This window comes from Schistocerca americana, chromosome 8 (assembly GCF_021461395.2).
Source record: "Schistocerca americana isolate TAMUIC-IGC-003095 chromosome 8, iqSchAmer2.1, whole genome shotgun sequence".
Taxonomy (NCBI): domain Eukaryota; kingdom Metazoa; phylum Arthropoda; class Insecta; order Orthoptera; family Acrididae; genus Schistocerca; species Schistocerca americana.
Genome location: NC_060126.1, coordinates 258,350,811 through 258,372,781, shown reverse-complemented (window position 1 = coordinate 258,372,781; position 21,971 = coordinate 258,350,811). Strand labels below are relative to the sequence as shown.

General features: G+C 43.7%; 1 non-coding gene across 1 annotated transcript; it reads right to left on the bottom strand.

The window, feature by feature from the left end:
• Positions 1-2,033: 2,033 nt before the first annotated feature.
• On the bottom strand, positions 2,034-2,108 carry Trnat-ugu. The gene has a single exon. It is a non-coding gene; the product is annotated as a tRNA-Thr (tRNA).
• Between the last annotated feature and the right edge of the window lie 19,863 nt (positions 2,109-21,971).

Here is a 21,971-nt window from a genome sequence, read left to right as displayed (position 1 = left end):
CGGCCTCCGGTGCCACCCCCTCCCCCCCCCCCCTCCCCACCCCCCTCACGCCGCTCGAGTGTAGCCCCTATGTTTGCGTGGTAGAGTAATGGTGGTGTACGCGTACGCGGAGAACTTGTATGCGCAGCAATCGCCGACATAGCGTAGCTGAGGCGGAATAAGGGGAACCAGCCCGCATTCGCCGAAGCAGATGGAAAACCGCCTAAAAACCATCCACAGACTGGCCGGCTCACCGGACCTCGACACAGGTCCGTCGGGCGGATTCGTGCCGGGGACCAGGCGCTCCTTCCCACTCCGGAAAGCCGTGCGTTAGACCGCTCGGCTAACCGGGCGGGCTTGATAATATTGACTGCAATACTGTCTTTGAAATTATGTAGGTAGCAGGAGTAAAATACAGGCATCGAAAAGCTGCTTACAACTTGTGCAGAAATCAGGCGGCAGTTATAAGTAGGGGGGCATGAAAGGGAAGCATAGTTGAGGAGGGAATGAAACAGGGTTGCAGTCTGTCCCGATGTTATTCAGTCTGTACAATGAGGAAGCACTGCAAGAAACCGAGTAGAAAATTGTAAGGGGAATTGATGTTCAGTGAGAAGAAATAAGCACTTCGAGATTTGCTGATGACAGTGGCATTTTGTCAGAGATGGCAGTTGAACAGAATTGAAGTGGAACGTGGACGACGGAAAGTTCAAAAAATTTGACACACTTGAAGAATAGTGAAGATTACAGAAAGGTTGCTATCATTGGGCCACCTATAGGAAAGATGTAAAATCCTCAGATATAGTAATAAATATTTTATTTTCAGTGTAGTCACAAGGAGTGAGGTGTGGAGACCCAGGAGGCCACCGATGATGAAATTCATGTTCTGCTCCTGCTCTTCCAATCCGACGCCCCAGACCTCACTTCTTGTGACTTTTATCTGTGGGGTACGTAAAAGGCCGTTTTTATCCCCTCTATACCTGACACACTTGGAATTCTGCAACATCACATTGTTGAAGTTTTGAATTCGATAACGAGAGCCAACTGCTTCACGTGTGGCAGGAACTGCGCCATCGTTTTTATAGGTGTCGTGTAACATATGCTGCTCACGTTGAAAGCATAAGAATTTGAACTTTTCTCTTCCCAGGAACGTTGAAATTGTGTTTTATCTTTTGTAATTTGTAAGCAATAAATTGTTTAAAATCTGTTCCTTTTTTAATAGCCCTGCATTTGAAAAATAAAAACATGTGTCATGGGTCCAGTCAAGACGGCTGGTTCCCTTCATTGGTCAGGCAGTTTCTGTGAATGGACTACATTGTAAGAGCTGTTAAATACTACACAAATCTAAATAAGACTCTATGTATTTCATTTTTTTTTTTTATTTTAGGGTTATTTTGACATCTAAAGCCGAATAAAATGTTTTCAAAACTAAAGTGGCTAAAAGTAAGAACATAGCCTTCGAAGGTAAAAGAAAAAATCACACCCATTTTACTGATTACAAAAACGTTAACGAAGTATTAGAAAACATATAATGGAAACCATTATTTAAATTTTGATCATATTGGCGCCCTTAGGCCTAAGATTAGACAGAATTCTAGGCGGCTCATTCAAGGCTGCATCGCTTACCCATACCTAGTCTCCACCCACAGCACGTAATTTTATATTGTGGATATATGACAACATGACGTCAGTTCCTAATATTTAAATTACTACTAGGCAATTAAAAGAACACAGTTCAATTCCTACTTTTCTTGATTCTTGCTTTGTGTCCTCGTGTAATTACTCAAGACTAAGATAGCGAATCTTTGGCAACACGGGGTACACCTAATGACCGGTGCTACACGCCTGTATTCATTATCCACAGAGAAATCGAGCCAGCCCATCGATTGCAACCTTACCCAAGGTGGGTAGACTGAGTAACTAGTGAAATGTACTGAACTGAATGAAGACAGAAAGGAGTTTTTCGGCACAAACTGACTAATGGAAGTATAATGAAATTCAGAACATTAGCTTCCTACAGGCGTTGATGAACATCATGGGGGAGGGTAGAAAACGTGTGCCCCGACCGGGACTCGAACCCAGGATCTCCTGCTTACATGGCAGATGCTCTATCCGACTGAGCCATCGACGACACAGCAGAGAGTGTGACTGCAGGGACTTGTCTCTGGCACGCTTCCCGTGAGACCCACATTTCCAACTTACTGTCCACACACTACTTTTGTAGTGCCCCTGCCCACTATAGTCATTACTCGCGGCAGACAATCTACCGATTCCCGTAAGAGTTTGAGCAGTGCGAGTGCATCCGCACTGAAGAAGGTCATGTCCGAAAGAACAGATACCATCTTCATATTCATATATAATGGAATATGTTGATATGACACATTCTGAGGAATTGAGGAAAAGTTAATTTAGTAATGGAGAGAAGTATGGGGCGAGCAGTTAGTTCTGCAGAGGTGCTGAGACTGAGTAGTCCTGTAAGCTGTATCAACCAGTTTTCGGACAGAAGACTAAGACATCAACACCATTTTTAATTCACAGAAACAGATGAAATGCAAGTTTGTATAATGTACGTGCTTGCAAAACAGGAACGTGAGCCGGACCCAGATCGAATTCGCTCAGTAGATTACTGACAATGGCTGGTGCACCACCCAGTCTGAGGATGGTTTCTGGGTGGTTTCCGACGCTTATTTAGGCAAATTTTGGGCTAGTCCCAATTGAGACTCAAAATACATTGTCTTTGTCAGAAAAGTTTCAGGACAGGTATTTTTTATTTCTGAGTTTGCAATACTAAAAAGGAACAAACGTTGTTTTTATGTTACCTGGTATCTGTGTGTCCTTGAAATGACCTTGGCCATGTTTCTGCACCAATTCACCAGGTGGCAGGGCAGTGCTTAGCAACACAATGTTTGGGTTCTTGGCATATTAGTTACAGTGACACAATGGATGCTGATAGTGAGTAAAGACTTCTTCGTCAAGTCCAGGACAACCCCTAATGAAAAGTAGACAATGATTAAGCTAGCGTATGCAGTCGAGGTACTCTTAAGAAGTCGTGTTTTCGAGGGACACAAAAGATTTCGTGAAGGCAGAGCTTGGGAACAAGACAAATCCAGAGCTGGTTGCCCGTCTACAGCACATACTGATGCAAACGTGGACCGTGTAAGGTGGTTATAGCAAGAGGACCATCATGAAACTATGTGTGATATATCAGAAGAGTTCTTATGTAAATTAAGTGGCAGAAACTGTGTGCACAACAGATTTCGTCAAGCCCAGTGCATCCCAATCTGAAATAGGGAGGAAATAGGTAAGTTTTTGTATGACCATCAATGTGATTAGAGGATTTCAGCCATTCACCAGTAACCGTCCTTATGATGTCATTTATCGTATGGCTACCAGTTTCGGTGTTCCAGTGCACCATCCTCAGGCCTTAGCTGACGCTGAATGGGTTAACATCTCTGTATTCACAATGCATCAGTGGCCAACATGTACAACTGTTTTACACAGACTACTGTAACAGCGATGTTATCTCTCCAACCATCAACTGTCAACTTAATGTTGACAGTTTCCAACGACTTGTTCAGCGCATGTCACATCGAGTTGCTGCACTACGATGGGCATAAGAAGGTCCGACATGATATTAGGAGGTATGCCATGACTTCTGACACTCCAGTGTAATGCTAATGTTTAAAAAAAATGTAATTATTGGTAACTTATCAGTATTATAGTCTTAGGAAATAGTAGCAATAGTAATGATATTTTAAAAATAATTTCGTTTTGTGAAGGAAACGAAATTAAACCCTTTTGTTTATATCTATCAGAAAACTAAATTTTACCCCCTCAATGGGTAATTAGCCCCAAGTTGGAAATCACAGTGCTATAACAACACAATTTCAACACTACACACTTCAGTCAACCGCACGATACAATACACACAACGGCCCTTCATAATAAGTCACAGCAAATCAAGGGGAAACCACCTGTACGAGAATCCTGCATAGGATATCAAATCATGAACAGCAATGTGCGTCATCTGTGCATGTTATAATCGCATATGAGAGAGAGCCTCTCAACGGCGTTGAAACCTTACAATGTTGGAAGTAAGACACTTACGAAGGTTACGTGACTTTAACAATATGCTCATCTACGCGAGGCTACATCGATCCTTATCATTCTGCCGCGTCTGTATCTCAACAGGTGCCAAGGCTCCCGTCTGCGTTATCATGTCCGCTCGAGAGGTTCGCTTCCAGTATTGATAAACCGTGTGAAACGGATGTACCTATAGCACTCTAGGCTAAAGAGCACGATTCTGCTGTACCAACCAGAGTTACTATGGTCAAAGGAGGGGTAGTAGCCAATCGTGAGCGGCTGGTCACCGTTGGAGAAAGAGAGAGAGAAAGAGAAGGGGAAAAAAAAGAAAGACGAACTAACATCGTATCCTGTGAAACACACAGACGTATTGATCCAGGATCAGTTTGGGAAAAGCCAGGAAATGTAATGTATAGCATGTTTCAAAAACAGTGGTGTGCAAAACTAAGGACGAAAGTAATTTTTGCCGGCCGGGGTAGCCGAGCGGTTCTAGGCGCTACAGTCTGGAACCTCGCGACCGCTACGGTCGCAGGTTAGAATCCTGCCTCGGGCATGTATGTGTGTGATGTCCTTAGGTTAGTTAGGTTTAAGTAGTTCTAAGTTCTAAGGGACTGATCTACATCTACATCTACATCTATACTCCGCGAGCCACCTTACGGTGTGTGGCGGAGGGTACTTATTGTACCACTATCTGATCCCCCCTTCCCTGTTCCATTCACGAATTGTGCGTGGGAAGAACGACTGCTTGTAAGTCTCCGTATTTGCTCTAATTTCTCGGATCTTTTCGTTGTGATCATTACGCGAGATATATGTGGGCGGTAGTAATATGTTGCCCATCTCTTCCCGGAATGTGCTCTCTCGTAATTTCGATAATAAACCTCTCCGTATTGCGTAACGCCTTTCTTGAAGTGTCCGCCACTGGAGCTTGTTCAGCATCTCCGTAACGCTCTCGCGCTGACTAAATGTCCCCATGACGAATCGCGCTGCTTTTCGCTGGATCATGTCTATCTCTTCTATTAATCCAACCTGGTAAGGGTCCCATACTGACGAGCAATACTCAAGAATCGGACGAACAAGCGTTTTGTAAGCTACTTCTTTCGTCGATGAGTCACATTTTTTTAGAATTCTTCCTATGAATCTCAACCTGGCGCCTGCTTTTCCCACTATTTGTTTTATGTGATCATTCCACTTCAGATCGCTCCGGATAGTAACTCCTAAGTATTTTACGGTCGTTACCGCTTCCAATGATTTACCACCTATGGCATAATCGTACTGGAATGGATTTCTGCCCCTATGTATGCGCATTATATTACATTTATCTACGTTTAGGGAAAGCTGCCAGCTGTCGCACCATGCATTAATCCTCTGCAGGTCCTCCTGGAGTACGTACGAGTCTTCTGATGTTGCTACTTTCTTGTAGACAACCGTGTCATCTGCAAATAGCCTCACGGAGCTACCGATGTTGTCAACTAAGTCATTTATGTATATTGTAAACAATAAAGGTCCTATCACGCTTCCCTGCGGTACTCCCGAAATTACCTCTACATCTGCAGATTTTGAACCGTTAAGAATGACATGTTGTGTTCTTTCTTCTAGGAAATCCTGAATCCAATCACAAACCTGGTCCGATATTCCGTAAGCTCGTATTTTTTTCACTAAACGTAAGTGCGGAACCGTATCAAATGCCTTCCTGAAGTCCAGGAATACGGCATCAATCTGCTCGCCAGTGTCTACGGCACTGTGAATTTCTTGGGCAAATAGGGCGAGCTGAGTTTCACATGATCTCTGTTTGCGGAATCCATGTTGGTTATGATGAAGGAGATTTGTATTATCTAAGAACGTCATAATACGAGAACACAAAACATGTTCCATTATTCTACAACAGATTGACGTAAGCGAAATAGGCCTATAATTATTCGCATCTGATTTATGACCCTTCTTGAAAATGGGAACGACCTGCGCTTTCTTCCAGTCGCTAGGTACTTTACGTTCTTCCAGCGATCTACGATAAATTGCTGATAGAAAGGGGGCAAGTTCTTTAGCATAATCACTGTAGAATCTTAAGGGTATCTCGTCTGGTCCGGATGCTTTTCCGCTACTAAGTGATAGCAGTTGTTTTTCAATTCCGATATCGTTTATTTCAATATTTTCCATTTTGGCGTCCGTGCGACGGCTGAAGTCAGGGACCGTGTTACGATTTTCCGCAGTGAAACAGTTTCGGAACACTGAATTCAGTATTTCTGCCTTTCTTCGGTCGTCCTCTGTTTCGGTGCCATCGTGGTCAACGAGTGACTGAATAGGGGATTTAGATCCGCTTACCGATTTTACATATGACCAAAACTTTTTAGGGTTCTTGTTTAGATTGTTTGCCAATGTTTTATGTTCGAATTCGTTGAATGCTTCTCTCATTGCTCTCTTTACGCTCTTTTTCGCTTCGTTCAGCTTTTCCTTATCAGCTATGATTCGACTACTCTTAAACCTATGATGAAGCTTTCTTTGTTTCCGTAGTACCTTTCGTACATGATTGTTATACCACGGTGGATCTTTCCCCTCGCTTTGGACCTTAGTCGGTACGAACTTATCTAAGGCGTACTGGACGATGTTTCTGAATTTTTTCCATTTTTGTTCCACATCCTCTTCCTCAGAAATGAACGTTTGATGGTGGTCACTCAGATATTCTGCGATTTGTGCCCTATCACTCTTGTTAAGCAAATATATTTTCCTCCCTTTCTTGTCATTTCTTATTACACTTGTAGTCATTGATGCAACCACTGACTTATGATCACTGATACCCTCTTCTACATTCACGGAGTCGAAAAGTTCCGGTCTATTTGTTGCTATGAGGTCTAAAACGTTAGCTTCACGAGTTGGTTCTCTAACTATCTGCTCGAAGTAATTCTCGGACAAGGCAGTCAGGATAATGTCACAAGAGTCTCTGTCCCTGGCTCCAGTTCTGATTGTGTGACTATCCCATTCTATACCTGGTAGATTGAAGTCTCCCCCTATTACAATAGTATGATCACGAAACTTCTTCACGACGTTCTGCAGGTTCTCTCTGAGGCGCTCAACTACTACGGTTGCTGATGCAGGTGGTCTATAGAAGCATCCGACTATCATATCTGACCCACCTTTGATACTTAACTTAACCCAGATTATTTCACATTCGCATTCGCTAATAACTTCACTGGATATTATTGAATTCTTTACTGCTATAAATACTCCTCCACCATTGGCGTTTATCCTATCCTTGCGGTATATATTCCATTCTGTGTCTAGGATTTCGTTACTGTTCACTTCCGGTTTTAACCAACTTTCCGTTCCTAATACTATATGCGCACTATTTCCTTCAATAAGAGATACTAATTCAGGAACCTTTCCCTGGATACTCCTGCAGTTTACCAATATTACGTTAACTTTTCCTGTTTTTGGTCTCTGAGGACGGACGTCCTTTATCAACGATGATAATGTCCTCTCTGGTAAGCCGTCAGGTATTTTATCGTTTCGCCCAAGGGGGGGGGTCCCTCTAACCTAAAAAAACTCCCGTGTGCACGCCACACGTACTCTGCTACCCTAGTAGCTGCTTCCGGTGTGTAGTGCACGCCTGACCTGTCTAGGGGGGCCCTACAGTTCTCCACCCAATAACGGAGGTCGATGAATTTGCAACCATTATAGTCGCAGAGTCGTCTGAGCCTCTGGTTTAGACCCTCCACACGGCTCCAAACCAGAGGACCGCGATCGACTCTGGGCACTATGCTGCAGATATTAAGCTCAGCTTGCATTCCGCGTGCGATGCTGGTTGTCTTCACCAAATCAGCCAGCCGCCGGAAGGAACCAAGGATGGCCTCAGAACCCAAGCGGCAGGCGTCATTCGTTCCGACATGTGCTACTATCTGCAGCCGGTCACACCCAGTGCGTTCAATAGCTGCCGGAAGGGCCTCCTCCACATTACGGACGAGACCCCCCGGCAAGCACACCGAGTGCACACTGGCATTCTTCCCCGACCTACCCGCTATTTTCCTGAGGGGCTCCATAACCCGCCTAACGTTGGAGCTCCCTATAACTAATAGGCCCGCCCTCTGTGACTGTCGGGACCTTGCCGGAGAATCGGCCACTGGCCCAACAGGCGAGGCATCCTGTGGTGGCTCGGAAACGATGTCATCACCACTAGGAAGCACCCCGTACCTGTTGGAAAGGGGTAAGGCAGCTGCCACGCGGCCAGATCCCACCTTTGCCTTTCGGCCAGGCACGCGCGAGCCCACCACTGTCCGCCATTCACCCTGGAGTGATGGCTGACCGGTAAGATGCTCACTGCCGGAAGACGCAGCGACATCAGAGGTTCCATGTGATTCCAAGGCCACCGAAGTAGGCATAGGTCTCACCACAGTTGCCCCAACGCCACTACGAGCCGACGCCTGCGCCTCGAGCTCGATGAGCCTAACAGACAAAGCCTCCACCTGCCCCCTAAGAGTGGCCAATTCTCCTTGCGTCCGCTCACAACAACCACAGTCCCTACACATGACTATGTTTACCCTACTCTATACGGTGACAAATTCCCAAGATAATCTTCTGATGAGCTACTCTGATAATCAAGAAACACTCACTGAAATACGAGACGCGAAAACTACGCTAGGTTTTCCCAGAAAAACTATTTAAAAGCTAAGCGCAGCAAATAAGTACAAAAACGCTTTATACAAACAGTACTCGCTGCTGCTGGTGCTCTCGCTCTGGCTGTCCCAAGACAACTGCTGATTCAAGTGACTAGTGGCTAACGGCCGCGAAACAAACAAAAGACGGTTTTAGGGCGCTTTCTGTTCTAAACGATCAAGAAAACATTACGAAATCTAACACGAAAACTACGTAAAGTTTTATCAAGAACTGTTAGTTACTATGCAGAGCAGATAAACACAAATAGAATCCCTTCCTTAGTGGATGGTCGTAAACAAAATGCAAAATAAACGCTTTATACAAACAGTACTCGCTGCTGCTGGTGCTCTCGCTCTGGCTGTCACAAGACAACTGATGACCTCAGAAGTTAAGTCCCGTAGTGCTCAGAGCCATTTGAACCATATTGAAAGTAATTTTTGCATGCTATGTCACTTCTTCTATTACTCCATAAGTAACTTTGAGGTTCGCCGATGACATTGTAATTCTGTCAAAGACAGCAAAGGACTTGCAAGAGCAGTTGAACGGAATGGACAGTGTCTTGAAAGGAGGATATAAGATGAATACCAACAAAAGCAAGACGAGGATAATTGAATGTAGTTGAATTAAGTCGCGTGATGCTGAGGGAATTAGATTAGGAAATGAGACACTTAAAGTAGTAAAGGAGTTTTGCTATTTGGAGAGCAAAATAACTGATGATGGTCGAAGTAGAGAGGATATAAAATGTAGACTGGCAATGGCAAGGAAAGCATTTCTGAAGAAGAGAAATTTGTTAACATCGAGTATATATTTAAGTGTCAGGAAGCCGTTTCTCAAAGTATTTGTATGGAGTGTAGCCATGTATGGAAGTGAAAGATGGATGATAAATAGTTCAGACAAGAAGAGAATAGAAGCTTTCGAAATGTGGTGCTACAGAAGAATGCTGAGGTATTGTGTAGAATTGGAGAGAAGAGGAGTTTGTGGCACAACCTGACAAGAAGAAGGGACCGGTTGGTAGGACATGTTCTGAGGCATCAAGGGATCAAAAATTTAGCATTGGAGGGCAGCGTGGAGGGTAAAAATCGTAGAGGGAGACCAAGAGATGAATACACTAAGCAGATTCAGAAGGATGTAGGTTGCAGTAAGTACTGGGAGATGAAGAAGCTTGCACAGGATAGAGTAGCATGGAGAGCTGCATCAAAACAGCCTCAGGACTGAAGACCACAACAACTACAACATGTCACATCTAAGTAATACAGCTCGATGAAACTCCGATCATACCTAAAAAGAACTAATACAGTATAGCACAGAAGGTAACTGAAAGAAGTACGCAGTGAAACGTACACAAATTACACTTTTGTTCAAAGACAACAGATTTATTGAAGTCACCTCGATTTATGATGGACCCCGGACGTTTCAAAGGCGGGACATGGCTCTTAATAGGGTGTCTGATCACTAAAGGCGGCGCCGGACGGAGTGGCCGTGCGGTTCTAGGCGCTACAGTCTGGAACCGCGCGACCGCTACGGTCGCAGGTTCGAATCCTGCCTCGGGCATGGATGTGTGTGATGTCCTTAGGTTAGTTAGCTTTAATTAGTTCTAAGTTCTAGGCGACTGATGACCTCAGAAGTTAAGTCGCATAGTGCTCAGAGCCATTTGAACCATTTGAACTAAAGGTGGCTATGCATGCTTTCATGCTGGCCTCAAGATGGGTAAGGAGTTCTTCTGATAGGGCATTCCATTCCTCCACCAGTGCTGTTGACAACTGCTGGTGCATGTGGGCGAGCTGTAATACGTTTCTCCAACGCATACGCGCGTGCTCTGTGGAATTCAAATCGGGGAAATAGGCAGATCAATCCGTCCGCCGAATATCCTTTCGCTGAAAGAGCTCCCCACTTGCGCTGTCCGATGCGTTCACGCATTGTCATTCATTACAATGAAGTCATGAATAGAAGCGTATGGAGAGGAGTACAGAGTCACAATAACGTTAACTAGTGAGTGTACATTGTTCAAAGATTTGGAGGTCAGCACACTGAAGCAACATTATGCTTTCCCACATCGTAACACCTGGATCACCAAAACTACCACGCTCGACAATGTTCCTGGGTGCACTACGTGTTCCCACTTCGCTCCCTGTGAGGGTACGTCCAGCACTGTCGAACATGATGGCACTGGTGGCCCAGGCGTTATTGTGTGGGAAAGCGTAATAATGCAAGGGCTTACTGATCTCCAAATCTTTGAACATGGCAAACTCTCTGGTCTAACAAGGGGAGGCCACGACGTTTGGAACGTGGATTTACTGTAAATTTCGTACACTCGTAGTAATCCATGAGTACAGCAAACTGTGTAAGGAGTAGCGCGTACTTCTTAAGCGTTACTGAGAAAATGGTAAGATAATGTCGGTCGTCAAATATATGTCTGTGCGTGGCCATTTTAACCATATAGCGGCTACAGCCGAGTAGTGGCGGCACGATAGCTCAGCGTGTTCGGTCAAAGCGTTAGCTTTCCTTTCTCAAGAAAAAGAAAGAACTAAACGGGTGTCATCGGACGTCCGCGCTGAACAAATTCAGCGAACAATGTAGAACTTTTTTTTTTTAAGTGGTTGGCTTTCAAGCCGCTAGATCGCTGGATCGAGTTCCGTTCGTCAGTTTTTCTTTTATTTTCAACAAAGTCATTTTCTTTACTATTACTTGAACGCCAACCACATTTTTTTTTAAAGTTTGTTCTGTATTATTCGTTGAATTTGTTCAGGGCGGATGTCCAATGATACCCGTTCAGTTTCTTCGATAGTCCGTTCGCTCTGTTCTTTTATTAGAAAGGAAAGCTAACGCTTTGACCGAACACGCTGAACTGCCGTGCCGCGACCACTTAGCTGCAGCCGCTTCATGGTTAAAATGGCCACGCACAGAAATATACTTGACGACCGAAATTATCTTACGATTTTCTCAGTAACGCTTGAAAAGTACGGGCTACTGCTCACACGTTTTGTTGTCCTCATGGAGTACTACGAGTGTACGAAGTTTGCAGTAAATCCGCGTTCCAAACGTCGTGGCCTCCCCTTGTAAGCCATTGTCACTTTGTACTCTTTCCCTATGCGAGTCGTTACAGGAACGCATTCGGCCCAGACTTCATTTTTATGGGCGACAGTGTGCGATCGGATCTAACAGCGCAGGTGGAAGAGCTCTCGGAACCAGAGGTTATTCGGCGAATAGGCTGGCCTGCCCATTCCCACGACTTACCTGTAAATCACATCGAGCACGTGTGGAATGCGTTGTGGAGACGCATTGCAACCCGTCCACGAACATCCAGCAGTTTCAACCGCCTTGCTGGAGGAATGAAACGACCTACCTGAAGTCCGCAGCTTGTGGCCTAGTGGCTAATGTTGCTCGGGTTCGATTCCTGGCCAGGTTGGGGGATTTTCTCTGCCCGGGGACTGGGTGTTTGAGTTGTCCTCATCATTTCATCATCATTTGTGTCTGTGGCTATATTGGACTGTTTAAAAAAATGGGAATGGAAATGAAGCCCAATGCTTCTTGACAGAGGGTAGGGGGACGATGCGGGAGACTCGCACCGTCGTACTAGGCAAGGTCCTAATGGAAGTGGTTTGCCGTTGCGTTCCTCCCACCGTAATAGGGATGAATGATGATGATGAAGGCGACACAACAACACCCAGTCATTTCGGGGCAGGTGGAAATCTCTGACCCCGTGCTCGGGAAGCGAGAACGCTACTGTGAGACCACGAGCGCGGACAAAAACACGGGACTGTGTAAAAATTGGGACTGCCCTACCTGAAGAGCTCCTTACGGAGCACGTTGCAGAGCATGCACTGCCGTCCGTTCTGATTACACACCCTATTAAGAAGCATGTCCCGTCTTTTGAAATATCCGGGAAACCGTAACAAATCACGGTGACTTCAGTGTAATTGTTGTCCTTAAATAAAAGTATCATTTCTGTTCGTTTCATCGCGCATTTCTTTCATTACCTTCGGTACTATATTGCTATACTGTAGCAGTTCCTTATATGTATGGTCGACGTTTCATCGAGCTACGGTATTTGACAGTGACACACCATGAAAAGTTAGTTTCGTCCGTAAGTTTTGCACACTAGTGTGAATTCATCGGATTTCACGAGTCTATATTTTCTTCACGTTGATGACAGAACTGGGCGAATTTTAACTTACTCGTAAGACTACAGGTTTTTTATTTCCATAAGCACGATCCAGTTTTACGAGAGGATATCTTTTAGACACATTAATATACAATCTTTGGATGCTTTTTACAATAACGTTTAGAACCAAAGTATTCGTTTATCTCTCAAAAATTTCCAATGCGCCTTTCACTGCACGCACGGGAAACATGAAGGTGATAGACAAAATTGTTCCATTCATCTGACAGTATGTCTCGCATCACTGCTATTGCTAGGTGGTTGCAAGGAGAGGTAGATATATGGAAAACACACGCAAAAAAAAAAAAAATCACATGCAGAGAGATCAGATGACTTTACAGGTCAGTGGTGCAAACCGAGATCTGCGGGTTCCTTACAACCACTCATAGTTACGCCTTTTATCAAGGCGCCACAGCATTGGTATGGGCCCTGTTGAAAAATTAAATTTCCCACATGATTTCGCAATTGAGGGAGAAGACATATCCAGATACTTGATTCCTTTAACCGTCTTTTCTTTAAAAAAATGTATACCGCAAATATTTTCTCAGGAAACGGCGCAAAACACACAAAACACCGGAGATACCTCTCGTGCTCGACCGTGGTATGTAGCTGTTGGATCTCCCATATTCTTGCGCAGTAATATTTCACTTCTTCGTTTAAACGTCACGTACCCTCAGCACTGAACTTAGGAAGTTTTTATTTTCCATATCCACGTCCGGAATGAATTCACAAAACTCTTCGAATTTTTGTTTCTTCCTATGTAGTGCATCTGTCTTATGACAGGTTTCAATTGGAGGCCCTCCGTCGTGACAGTTTCTGAACATCTTCCATCATCTGTTTGTATGTCCGTCTTCTTCTAATACCATCTATCATTCCATGTTCAAGTCTCGCCTTGGTTATTCTTTTTTTTTTCATTCAATTTCAAATACCTACACTCGTAATTGTAAAATTCATCGTCATTTTTTTTAGTGAATAATACACTCTTCTTGTTTGAAATTACGTATTGCACGCGAAATTGATGTTTTCATTTCAATGTAAACTGTTAATCGATCTTTTAAGAAAGATTTTTAATAAAGGTTGCTTAAATTAAGAAAACATAACAATTCAATTTTTAGGACAAAAATGAAAAACCAAGTACTCTTTATTTGGATTATGTTAATTTTGCTATACCACAGGTGTAGTCTCACACGAACCGTAGTGATAAATGTCGTAGAAACATGGAAAATAATCATTTTCACACCACCGAGCACATACAAATGCTGCATTTTTACAATTGCCAGCGTACCAGTACAATACGAACCCAACAGAAACCGATGTGGATCCAAGGTGAGAAATCTTTCTTCAGAAATAATAAGACCGTTAAGCTTCCCGACATACGGGAACTAAAGGACGCAGCTTTTTCACATGTCACTACTGAAAGCTGGCGGGATGCAGAACGGCGTGTCATAAAAGAAGAGGAGAAAATGCGACGCTTGGTTGGCTTCGTGGATACTGTTGTTGATCGACTCTTTATCAACGTAACAGATGACAGTTCCAGAACTGAAATGAGTTTCTCAGATTCGGTTAAGGGAGAAGCCAAGAGATTACCAGACGACTGGCTGTAATTAATACATTCAGTGGCTTCAATATTAAACAATGTGGTGAAATGCATCACACATAGCTCACTCAGAAAAATTACCCCGTGTTTTCGTCACTCTTGTTTGTAATTAGAATATTATGTTCGGTGAGAACGAGAGCATTTTATGTTTTTCGCTTAGTCACCTAAAAAGCGTGCGGTAGTGCTGGAGTTTTGACGAATTTAATTTCATTCTCTGTAAAAATTAAGTGACATGCGAAGTTATATTGTTTCTCTGCTCATCTCTTTTTACGTTTGCTCACATCACTGCAGGTTAGTTAGGCCAGCTGCGTTGTCGCTCAGTTTATCCTTTAACTACTATGGTCATTCACAGGAACACAATTACTATGGAGGGGTCTCACAGACCACATTTTTCTATTTTATATATCAAACCAGAATTTTGCTGAATATATATAGTTTCTTGACTTCCAGCCATTCATTACACTTCTTAGAGGTGACTTTTGTAGAAATTTGATTTTTTTAAACACTGTGGTATTTTAAACACTTCGACAATTAAAACAAAGCGAAATCTGGAGTATATTTTTATTTTATGATTTACGAAAATAACAGCCAATGATTAGCTCTCTACCCACACATAGATTTTCATCACAGGGATTATATTACAAATTGGCAATATAACTAGGTGGAAAAACCTGACATGACTTACGATAAATTGTGTGCGAAGTCTGCTTTCAGTTTACGACTCACTTTGCAATGTAGAGCGAATATTTCAGTCCATAAGTCTATGAATTACTTCTAAAATTACAAGTAAAAACTAAATACTTGTTCTCATGTGCCACTGAATCATACTTTAGTCAATTTCCACCTGCAAACAGTTCACGCAGACCTTCCTGGAACATTCCCAACAAATCGGAACACCACGCTGTTGACATGGATACCTTGTTTTCCTCTTCAGACGAGGAGGGCAAAAGGTGCACGTTTTTCAATTTTCGAATTCTTCTTTCGGTGTCTGAGGCACATCTTGCAAGTGAAGACATCTGTCTCACATAACACACGTTGCACAGAAGGCACAGCTTTCCCCGCCATGGAGAAACAGTAGCAGGCAATAAAAACGCGGCACGCAAACACTATGGTATGTCTGTAAGACCTCTCAAGGCTAATAAAACAAAGAGCAGCAACAATGCAAGAATGCTGGCACGTGTAGCTTGACAGCCAATAGGAAGGTACATGGAAGAGTCCATTTAGCTTTGCAGGGGTGTGAGAAATATCTCGACACAAAAATTAGCAGCCGTCTGTGAGACGGTCGATAGTTGTCAAGGGTTAAATGCATGTAACACAGCATAAAACGTACCTTTATAACCGTACTTGACGGTAAGGTAAACAGCTTGGCTTCCGCTCCACGTGAAACAAAATCCAATGATATTCAAACAAACGTGAACAAATACGTTGTGTAATATTTACATCAGGTTTTTTCTTCTGATGAACACAGTACATATAGTACAACACAGGTACTGCATTACAATACAGTACCTCAAGCTATCAGTTGAGGTAACGCGTGAAACTGCCGCGCCCAGCCCACTGCAACCGCCAGGGACCTCCCACACTGTCTTGACTGCAGTTCCAACTGCTATGAATGTCGTAGCCATTGCCAGGATTAAACGTAATAGCAGCGTTATTTAATTAATTAATCTTTATTCAATTTGTTGCAAGTTGTCATCGCTGATGGTGGTGGTAAGTGACAAATTCTACAGTGTATGCGAGAGACCAAATTCGCACAATACACACTTTCTTCCTTCAGAGGATGTTGTAGCGCGTACTGCAACTGTCGCATGGAACCGCCAACAATGTAGCCCCGTCTGTGCCTCGACTGCGTGAACCGCCATTGTTCGTGAATCGGACTACAAAGCTCGCTTGCTCGTTTGTTTCCCAACATGGTTAAAATCGAGGTCATAAACGTAACAATAAAAGCTGTTTTGTGTTTTCCACTTCAACACATACAGTTGTTACACCTGTAAGGTCGGATCAACGCCTCCTACATCTCAGAGCAGTGGACAACTGCAGCCGGCCGGTGTGGCCGTGCGGTTAAAGGCGCTTCAGTCTGGAACCGCGTGACCGCTACGGTCGCAGGTTCGAATCCTGCCTCGGGCATGGATGTGTGTGATGTCCTTAGGTTAGTTAGGTTTAATTAGTTCTAAGTTCTAGGCGACTGATGACCTCAGAAGTTGAGTCGCATAGTGCTCAGAGCCGTTTTTTTGACAACTGCACTAGCATTTTCGAGCAATGGTAGTTTAGTGTAAGAGAAAACCCACTGGCTTTTTCTGACGGTGATGGTTAACGGAATCACAAGAGGAGCTACAAAAGGTGTTGAAAAGTATTGCAAAAATGGACAAGGAGTGGGGACTGAAGATAAATAAAGAAAAGACAAAAGTGATTAGCATAAGCAAGAAGGAAGCTCTAGTGAACGTATTCCCAGACGAAAAAAAAGATAGAGAAATTAAAATCCTCTTTGTAACTGGGACGTTTAATGACATGGAATGGAAACTGTACAGAAGAAATAAGGAGGATACCTATGGGAAAGAGAGCATTTAAAACCTGAAGCAGTTAGTAGCACCTAGAAGAATTCCAATAGAGCTGAGGAAAAGATTTAGTAAATGTGAAAAAGAAAGAAGAAAGATGTTTAGAAAGTTTTGAAACATGGCTATGGAGGAGAATGCTTAACGTGAAATGGACTGAAAGACTTAAGAATGAAGAAATAATGAAGAAAATGGGGAGGAAGAAGATTATTGCAAATGACGAGTGCTGTGTCGTCAGAACAAGACACAGCCAGGGCAGAAGCCCCACAGGCGCAAAGATGCGAGCTGGTGCCGGAGCCATAGTGACTCGCCGCTTGCGCGAGATCCACCAGCGCCAAGGACGGCGCTGAGGATGAAGATATCGACTTCGTCTCGGCCAATTTCCGGCCGAGCACAATCGCCAACGGCCGGACGAAACGGACAGAAGCCTACTCGGAAGATGCAAGAGCAGCTCTCGCCCACTTGGATGTAGGTCATCCTCTAGGGCTGACTTAGACAGGGAACGTCGTTTAGTGAACTCTTGCAAGTGAATAGACAGTTGTAAACTGAACTTGCTATGTACTCTAAAGTTTACCTACGATTATTTGCACTTAGCCATCGAGCGTCTTTTTTGTGTTATATTACATACAGTGTTGCAGATTTAATCATTCGACAAGTCATAAAGATAAGTAAACCTTTTAACTCAAATGTGTGACTTTGTTACTAATCTTTCGGATTCTTGTAGAACCTTCGTTCTCCTATCCTGTTACCTGACCATGGTGCAGAGCTGCGTTATAATGGCAGAGAGAAATTGTCTTAGCGGTGCACTGCACCCGAAACCGTTTCACGAACCCACAAGCTCGTTCTACTGTAACATAGTGACGATGTCTTTACGAAACTGGCGACGAGGGTTTCCAAAGTCAGAGAAAATTATGTGACGATCGAAATCGATGGGGGAATCAGGATACTACAGTGCGACCACTAGAGAGTGAAGACACCAGGACGGATGGACGTTTGAGTCGGTCCTGAAAGTATGCTCGGATAGCCGAAGCAATTAAAGCGACTGCTCGTGACGAGCGACAAATCCCTATCGAGTCCTGGTCCAGCACAAATTTTCATTTGTTCTGAAATATTCTATAGCTGAAGCAGAATGACAATTGCAATTATTGAATCATTTCTCAATTCGTCAACGCAGTATCTGTTCCTTGAGACATACTTGTATATCCAAAGAAACATTGCTTCGGACTCGTACGAAACACCATAGCAGGGCAATGTCACGATCGCCAAAAAGTGTCTCAACCTGTGCGGGAATCACAATGGTATTGGGCGAGCACTAAAGAGTGTATACACCAGATTATGGTAGCGTGTCAGTATTAATGCCGCTCTGTAGGTGGGTATTGTGTACCATTAGCGCTTCCCATCTGAAAGCTGGCAACACCACTGCAGTCTCTCGGAGTTTTTCTTACGCCATCTCGACTATAGCTGCACCAGGGAGACTGCTATTGGTGAAAATATGAGCCGGAAACTTACAACTGATCTCCAAGTATAGCTCTAGTTTCGGTGCATAAGTTGAAATTGTACCCAAAGTTTCTGTCATTATTGAAGTACAAGCTACGAGGGTTAGACGTAAAGCTTCTATCATCACCGTGAAAAATAAAGTTGTGTAATTAATTTTTTGTTTGTTTGCATATACACATCGCACACCATCTCTCTTTGAAGACTGGGGATCAAAATGGAAGCGGAGACTCATGTGCTCGAAGTTATGGTTTCAGAGTGGTGCTCTTTGGATTGATGCTATCTGTTGCGGTTTTTGTGGAAGTGCTAAGCCATGTACTGGGAGATCTGTTAATGAGGAAACTTGTTGTCCATGTGGACGATATTTTTATTGCTGTGGAATCTTGGCGAAAGCGTTGTGAAGTTATTGGAGGAGGTGCTCTTGGTCTTAAGAAGGGGAGAAATGACATTAAAAATTTTTAAATATGAATTAGAGCAGAAAATCACTTTTCAGGTCTTAAACTCTCGTCCAAAGGTAGGTTGCCAAGCAGTGAGAAGCTTAAAGCAATTTCGGAATGCAAGAGACCCCAACACCAGGAAACAGTTCAAGTCGCACTTACGGTATGGGCTTCCTACCGAAAATTTCTGGATAATGAGAGAAAGAATACTCCAAACTTATGTGAGCTATTAAAGGAGAATGCGACATGGATACAGAGTGATGAATGTGTAAGGGAATTCATAGAGTTACAGGACAACTTACAAAGTAGTAAAAAGTTATACTTCCCTGACATGTTGTTGCCGTTCTGTCTAGCCACGAACAGTTCAGATTACGGCATCGGATGTGAGGTATTCCAGTAGAAATTGATGGGAGGACAGATAGAACACAGGAGTGTTTTTTTTTGCCTTCTATCTGTTAAATAAACACGCACACAGCTACAGAATTTCCGAAAACTAAGTACTCCCTATTGGGATACGGCTTCAAAAGTTCTAACTGTATCTGGAGGGTCACAAGATGACTGTGCTATCTGATCATAAGGCTCTCAGTTTTCTGCAGGATAGCAGGTTGCTAAATGATCGTCTTATGAGCTGGGAAATATTTTTGCCGGAATATAGTTATAACATAAGACGTATAAATGGAAATGAAAACTGCTTCGCTTGTGCACTGTCGCGTCTACCTGTTGGGCAAGAAGGCAGCAATGAGGAAGAAGTAAATGAATAGTTTCGGCTCCCATATATGAAATAAGTAGAACAGTATAGAGAGATTCGTGGTGTCTGTAAGTAAATGTGACGAGCGCAAAATGACGACCCACAACTGAAAAATGCACACATAAAAAAAAGTTTTGCATCAGCCCAGTTTCCAGAACTCCCTTTGAATGTTCAGAGATGTCACTAAACCTGCCCAAAGATGCAAACAACCATGCACGAGCAGCGCCTATTAGACGGAGGGGGCCCAACAGCCGATCAGTTCCAATCATTCCACCAGGAAGGAGGTACACTGCTCCTGTTGTCTGTAGTTCAACCATGCCTAGACGGTCAGTACCGCGGTTCCATCGCGTCCGCATTGTTATTTTATACCAGTAAGGACTCTCAACAAAGCAAGTGTCCACGCCTCTCGGAGTGAACCAAAGCGATGTTGTTCGGACATGGACGAGATACAGAGAGACAGGAACTGTCGATGATATGCCTCGATCAGGCGAACCAATGGCCACTATTGCAGTGGATGACCACTACCTACGGATTACGGCTCGGAGGAACCCTGTCAGCCACGCCACGATGTTGAATAGTGTTTTTCGTGCAGCCACAGAACGTCGTGTTACGACTCAAACTGTGCGCAATAGGCAACTACAGTTCCGACGTCCATAGCGAGGTCCATCTTTGTAACCACGACACAATCCAGCGCGGTACAGATGGGCCGAACAACATGCCGAATGGACCGCTCAGGATTGGCATCACGTAGTCTTCACCGATGAACGTCGCATATGCTCCCAACCAGACAATCGTTGGAGACGTGTTTGGAGGCAACCTGGTCAGGCTGAACGCCTTAGACACACTGTCCAGCGAGTGCAGCAAGGGAGAGGTTCCCTGCTGTTTTGAGGTGGCTTTATGTGGGGCCGACGTACGCCGCTGGTGGTCATGTAAGGCACTGTAATGACTGTACGATATGTGAATACCATCCTCCGGCCCATAGTGCAACCATATCTGCAGCATATTGGTGAGGCATTCGTCTTCATGGACGACAATTCGCGTCCCCATCGTGCACATCTTGTGAATGACTTCCTTCACGATAACGACATCGCCAGACTAGAGTGGCCAGCGTGTTCTCCAGACATGAACCCTATCGAAAAAGCCTGGGATAGATTGAAAAGGTCTGTTTATGGATGACATGACCCACCAAGCATTCTGAAGGATCTACACCGAATCTCCACTGAGGAGTGGGACAATCTGGACCAACAGTGCCTTGATGAACTTGTGAATAGTAAGCCACGACGAACACAGGCATGCATTAATGCAAGAAGACGTGCTACTGGGTATTAGAGGTACGGTGTGTACAGAAATCTGGACCACCACCTCTCAAGGTCTCGCTGTATGGTGATACAACATGCAATGTGTGGTTTTCATGAGCAGTAAAAAGGGCGGAAATGATGTTTATGCTGATCTCTATTCCAGTTTTCTGTACAGGTTCCGGAACTTTCGGGACTGAGATGATGCAAAAAAAATTTTTGATGTTTGTATAAAACGAAATTTTACGAAAAGAATCCTCGATACTATAAAATACGTAAGGGTGTTCTGCTTCGTAGGAAAGATGAAGAAACGGAACTGTGAAGACTGTGCTTCCCAGGAAAGTATGTTGAGATGCTGACAGATTACATTCACTTACGTTATGGGCATCACGGGCCGCAATAAGTGTGTAAAGATCACAGATGAAAATGTGCACATAAACAATCTAGCGACACGGGTGTGCGCTCAGTTGTTTGCATGTGAGAAATACCAGCAAGTGAAACACTGCACTATTTCGCACCAGGGAGAAATGCAAAGTATCATTCCTAGCAAGGTTGGTAAGTTATTGGCAGTAGATAATTTCAGCCCTCCCCCACATGGTTTCGATAGTGTGAAGAATACATTTGTGATTGTTGTACTTTACAAGTTTATAGATTGTACCTGATATGGTAAGCTAATAGCGAAACTCCGATCACCATACTGGGAAAGGATTTCTTTACTAAAGTAATAAAACCAGAGACACTTTTGTCTGAAGATCACAATTTACTTCTAATATGTGGGATGATTTCATGAACAAGCAAAACATCAAACATAAAGATATCAATATTTCATTTGGCAAGTAAACAATGTGAACGCTAAATGCGACAAACTGGCCGCCTATGTAGGATGTACGCAAGCAACAAACACTACAAGTTGACTGAGCTTATAAATCACTGGAAGATTTTCTAAATAGTGTTAAAAGTAATGCAACATTGCAAGTAATGATGGT